The 6,380-nt window shown below is 47.9% G+C and overlaps 1 pseudogene; it reads left to right on the top strand.

Moving 5' to 3' along the window:
• The first annotated feature begins 266 nt into the window (after positions 1-266).
• On the top strand, positions 267-4,871 carry LOC146755142 (olfactory receptor 14J1-like; annotated as a pseudogene).
• Positions 4,872-6,380: the final 1,509 nt, after the last annotated feature.

The following is a 6,380-nucleotide window of genomic DNA, read 5'->3' as shown; positions in this document are numbered from 1 at the left end:
AGGAGGCTTTGATATGATTAGGAAATGAGAAGCAAGTAAGAGCTTCCTCATCTTCTGCTCCTTAAGGGATGGTGTAGCTCATGAAAATAACTTCAAATTCTGGAGTTAAATGAACATTTTGCAAAGGGAAAGAAAATCTTTTACAATACAGCAGAAAGCAGAAAGGAGAACATCTATAGTATAGCAGAAGGAGTGTCTCTGAGAATGGTCTGGACTTGTCATTATCTTCTGCATTCTGAACAGGACTCCAAGCCCAACAACAGCAGATGCCCAACAGCAGCTCCATCAGCGAGTTCCTCCTGCTGCCGTTGGCAGACACGCGGCAGCTGCAGCTCCTGCACTTCTGGCTCTTCCTGGGCATCTACCTGGCTGCCCTCCTGGGCAACGGCCTCATCAGCACAGCCGTAGCCTGCGACCGCCGCCTGCACACCCCCATGTACTTCTTCCTCCTCAACCTGGCCCTCCTCGACGTGGGCTGCATCTCCACCACTCTCCCCAAAGCCATGGCCAACGCCCTCTGGGACACCAGGGCCATCTCCTACACAGGATGTGCTGCACAGGTCTTTTTCTTCCTCCTGTTCATGTCAGCAGAGTATTACCTTCTCACCATCATGTCCTATGACCGCTACGTTGCCATCTGCAAGCCCCTGCACTACGGGACCTTGATGGACAGCAGAGCTTGTGCTACCATGGCAGCAGCTGCCTGGGGCACTGGGGTTCTCTATTCCCTGCTGCACACTGCCAGTACATTTTCACTGCCTCTCTGCCAAGGCAATGTTGTCAACCAGTTTTTCTGTGAAATCCCCCAGATCCTCAAGCTCTCCTGCTCAGAATCAAATCTCAGGGAAGATGTGTTTCTCATTTTTAGTGTCAGTTTAGCCTTTGGGTTCTTTGTTTTCATAGTGGTGTCTTATGTGCAGATCTTCCTTGCTGTGCTGAGGATGCCCTCTGAGCAGGGACGGCACAAAGCCTTCTCCACGTGTCTCCCTCACCTGGCCGTGTTCTCCCTATTTATCAGCACTGTCATTTATGCCTACATGAAGCCACCCTCCTTTTCCTCCCCACTCCTGGATCTGACAGTGGCAGTTCTGTATTCAGTGGTTCCTCCAACACTGAACCCTATTATCTACAGCATGAGGAACAGGGAGATCAAGCACGCTCTCAGGAACATGTTGCAATACGCACTATTTCAGCTTACATAAATTGCACATCTTCATCACACAATTCACTGTGATGTTTCTTTATGTTTTATTCTTGTTTGTATTTTTTATTTTGTTTAATACTCTAATCTGCAAATACGTTGCAATTTATTTCACTACTTCTTTCCTACCTACTTTCCACTTTCTTACTCCCAGAGCTTGTGTAAACATTGAACCAGAATGCCTGAATAGGTTAAGAAATAAATAAAAAGCTTTAAAAATAGACTTTTCCTTAGCTCTTCTCTCTTCCTACCTTGTCTGGGTCTGGGGTAGGTACAGACATGGACAGCAGCACAATGTGCTCTTTTCATTCTGGCATCATTTACACAGCCACAGTGCTCTCAGGTCCTCGCATCCGTGCAGGCCTGAAGGTCTTGTGTGTCTGACAACAGTCCTGTTGCCTCTACAGCAGCACTCCAAGACAGCAGTCAGTAGCCAGCAATATGAATGGCTGTGTCAGGGCTGGTTTCCTTGCTAGCACTGTCATGGATTTATCTAGGTCAGTCTATGTCCATGACAGAGGGGGCAGTAGACCCGTGGTCCGCCTGGCCCCAAACAAATGGGAAGGGAAAAGGGAAAGGGGTAGGGAAGTGGGAGCTCAGCTCTAGGAAACAAACATAGCAGTGGCAAAGACCTAAGGAGGAAAACTTGTTTTACTAGCTGTGATATGTGGAATACCAATAGAAAGAATGACAAAACCATGACATTCCACCCTTAATTGTACATCACTATATCATGCTTAGAAAACATATCTGTGTACAAATAAACAATAAATAAAATGCATTACACACACAAGTCTGTATACATATATAGTCATGGAATTACTGTCTTCACTCCCCCAACATCACATTCCCTTGTGGTACACATTGAACATCCCCACCTTTCTGCATCACCCACCAAGTGCACCCTGTGCAAAAATGGTTCCAAGGGGAGGTTTGCACTTTCCAGAGGCTGGAAGGACCCAAACAGATTTTCCCAACATGTTCTTTACATGCACTGCAGGGACTTTATCTCCCTCTACAGTATGTAGGGAGCTGGACTGTGTAGCACCATCTCTACTGACAGATCCACTTGTGTTAACTAGCCATGTTCTTAATTCTTAAATGTTCAGCCTCCCATTGCTTTCAGCACAGTTTTTAACAACCCTTTGAAGCATTCAGTCTTACCAGAGGCTGGTGTATGATAGGGGATATGATAAATCCACTCAATGCCATGGTCTCTGGCCGAGGTATCCAGAAGTGAATTTTTGAAATGAGTCCCATTATCAGACTCATTTCTTTCTGGGGTGCCATGCCACCACAGGATTTGCCTATCCAGACCCAGTACGGTGATGCAGGTGGTAGCATGGGGTACTGTGTATTTTTCAAGCCTGTGGTTGCATAACACCACAGAGAGATCGTGGCAAAGTGATATAATCATCCTGCCATGCCTCTCCATATTTATACTTTTGCCATCGCCCTTCCCCCCAAAAAGGTTTCATCCTCTTGGCTTGTTTAATTATGGCACATGTTTCACAGTCATGAATAACCTGAGTAGTAGCATCCAGAGTTAAGTCCACCCCTTGGTCTCTGGCCCACTAATATGTTGCATCCCTTCCTTGATGACCCGAAGTGTCATGGGCCCACCGAGCTAGGAATAATTCACCCTTGTTCTGCCAGTCCAAGTCTATTTGAGCCACCTCAGTTTTGGCAGCTCGATCAACCTGATGGTTATTTTTATGTTCTTCAGTAGCCTTACTTTTAGGCACATGAGCATCTACATGGCTCACCTCCTCATATCTATAATTCTGCCATCTCCCTTCCCCCCAGAGGCGTTTCATCCTCTTGGCTCATTTAATTACAGCACATGTTTCACAGTCATAACCTGAGCAATAGCGTCCACAGTTAAATCCACCCCTCGGTCTCTAGCCCACGTATATGTCTCATCTCTTCCTTGATGGCCCGAGGTCTCATGGGAACAGAGGGCTAGAAATAGCTCTGCATTGTTCTGCTAGTTCAAGTCTATTTGAGCCACCTCAGTTCTGGCAGCTCGATCTACCTGATTGTTATTCTGCAGTTCTTCAGTAGCCCGACACTTGGTTACATGGCCGTCTACATGATGCACATTTATAACCATATTTTTTGTTCAGGCAGCAATGTCCTTCCACAGTACAGCAGCCCAAATAGCTTTACCCCTCCACCGCCAGTTGTTTTGTTCCCACTCTTGTAACCATCCTCAACCTGTAGCTCCCAACACAAATCATTGCACAAGGTACCCCTCGTACAACTTATGTTCCCCACATACGACTTATGGGTCCCTTTGTAGGAACTCCCAAGGAGTTTTCCTACCCCAGCTGGCAAACAACCAGATCTATGAGCTCACCAGTCCAGGGAAAGCGACAACCACTTTGCTTATACTTCACATAGGACGTTGTCAGGTCCCCTCTTCCTCATTCCCTGTGAGACCCTGCACTAGACAAGATCTTGGATATGGGTTATCATGTCAGAACTTTCCAAGCTTCCTTCAGGACTGCTTCCATTTTGTACACAGAAGTGGTCTCTGCCTCCAGGACTGTCTGTTGTAGAGGAATCTTGCACAAAGTTCTGGTAAAAGTTACCCATCACCTACAGGAGCCATTCTTGGAGCATAGGCTCTTAGGCAGAAAGCTGCCGCTAATGAGATGACTGAAATGAGGAGGTTGGGAGAAGCCTGGAGAACAGAGATGGGAGACTGAGGGGAGGGAAGATGCGCCTATGTGCCGTGCTCATTACCATCTGCACCAGCAATGTTGACCCACTGTTACCACTGCTGAAACACACCTCCCATTGCCTCACTCTGCTCACATCCACTGTTTGGTCTCCAGAAATGTTCAGCAAACATTGCTGAATGTCAACATGTGCCATTTTTTCCACTTGGAGGAATTCAATGGCACACCGTTGCTTCATGTGTGCTTCCACATCAGATGCCATTCTGTCACGCTACCCCTCTGCTGCCATCTGTCACATGGCAGCAACTCATAATGGGATTTTGGTTGGAAGATTCACCCTCTACAGCCACATCTCCTACATCTGCCTCTGATCTTACGGCCCAGGTAATACAAGAGGGGGCATTACAATTGAAGCAGATCTTATCCAAGTTAAAGTTGGATGGCCTGAGAGGTCATTTCTAACCTAAAAGATGCCATGATGGGGAGATCACTGCTTGGGTGTCTGTTGGCTGAGCAGCCTGAGAACTCAGACCTCATCACATTTCACTTGTTCAGAGTTTGACTGTTACAAAAACCTGAGACTTTCTTTTTAGTTGTCATCAAACCAGCCAAGGGGGTTTCCTGAGGAGAAAATCCTAATGCAGCTTGTGAGAGAGCCCACGAGAGGAGTTGCCCTTCTAGACCTGATGTTCACAAACAGGGACAGTCTGGTGGGAGATGTCGAGGTTGTGGGCTGTCTTGGACAGAGTGACCATGAAATGGTAGATTTCTTGATTCTAGGTGGAACCTGGAGGGAGAATAGCAAGACTGCCACCTTAGACTTCCGGAGGGCAGACTTTGACTTTTTCAGAAGACTAGTAGGGGAAGTCCCCTGGCATTCAGTCTTAGCGAACAAAGGGGTCCAAGATGGCTGGTCGCTCTTAAAGAAGGAAGTCTTAAAGACTCAGGAGCAGGCAGTCCCCCTGAGCCCCAAAATGAGCCAGTGAGGAAGAAGACTGGCGTGGATGAATAGGGAACTGTTCTTAAGGTTGCGGGAGAAAAAGAGAATCTACTGCTTGTGGAAGGAGGGAAGAGCAACTCAGAATGACTACAAAGAGGCTGTTAAGATGTGTAGAGGGAAAATCAGAGAGGCAAAAGCCCAGCTTGAATCTAAGCTGACTGCTGGGGTAAAAACAAACAAGAAACTCTTTTACAAATACATCAACTGAAAGAGGAGGACAAAGGGGAATCTCCATTCTTTACTGGACGAAGCTGGGAATGTGATTACAGACGATAAGGAAAAGGCAGATGTTCTGAATGCCTTCTTTACGTCTGTCTTTAAAAGTCACAGAATCACAGAATCACAGAATTACCCGGGTTGGAAGGGACCTCAAGGATCATGTAGTTCCAAGTTTGGTGCCTAGAAGGGCCACCAAACATACACATTTACTAGATCAGGTTGCCCAGGGCCCTGTCCAACCTGGTCTTGAACACCTCCAAGGACGGGGCATCCACAACCTCACTGGGCAGCCTGTTCCAGGACCTAACCACCCTTCTAGTAAAGAACTTTCCCCTAACATCCAACCTAAATCTTCCCTCCTTCAACTTAAAACCATTTCCCCGTGTCCTGCTATTATCAGCCCTTTCAAAGAGTTTACTCCCCTCCTGGGAGTAAGTTCCCTTCAGGTACTGAAAGGCTGCAATGAGGTCACCCCGCAACCTTCTCTTCTCCAGGCTGAACAAACCCAACTCCCTCAGCCTGTCCTCATAGGGGAGGTGCTCCAGCCCCCTGATCATCTTTGTGGCCCTCCTCTGGACCCTTTCCAAAATCTCCATATCTTTTTTGTACTGAGGGCTCCACACCTGGACACAGTACTCCAGATGGGGCCTCACAAGAGCAGAGTAGAGAGGGACGATCACCTCCCTATCCCTGCTGACCACCCCTCTCCTGATGGAGCCCAGGATCCCATTTGCTTTCCGGGCTGCCAGAGCGCCCTGCTGGCTCATGTTAAGTTTCTCATCTATCAGGACCCCCAGGTCCTTCTCTGCCAAGCTGCTCTCAAGGACAACTCCTCCCAGCCTGTACAGGTGCCTGGGGTTCTTCTGGCCCAAGTGCAAAACCTTGCACTTTGCTGTGTTGAACCTCATTAGGTTCACCCGAGCCCAGCTTTCCAGCCTGTCAAGGTCCCTCTGAATGGCATCCGTTCCCTCCACCGTATCGACTGCACCACTCAGCTTGGTGTCATCAGCAAACTTGCTGAGGGTGCACTCCATTCCCTCATCTATGTCATTAATAAAGATGTTAAAGAGCACCGGTCCCAAGACAGACCCTTGAGGGACGCCGCTCGTTACCGGCCTCCACCTGGACATAGAGCCATTGACCACCACCCTCTGTCTGCGGCCTTTCAACCAATTGCTTATCCATCTAGTTGTCCACCCATCAAATCCACCTCCCTCCAATTTGGAGATGAGGATGTTATGGGGGACTATGTCAGAGGCCTTGCTCAGGTCCAGGT

The sequence above is a fragment of the Coturnix japonica genome, chromosome 36, assembly GCF_054131305.1.
Source record: "Coturnix japonica strain WE chromosome 36, WE-NBRP24, whole genome shotgun sequence".
NCBI lineage: Eukaryota > Metazoa > Chordata > Aves > Galliformes > Phasianidae > Coturnix > Coturnix japonica.
The sequence above is the reverse complement of the archived record's forward strand: the minus strand, read 5'-3'. Positions and strand labels throughout refer to the sequence as shown.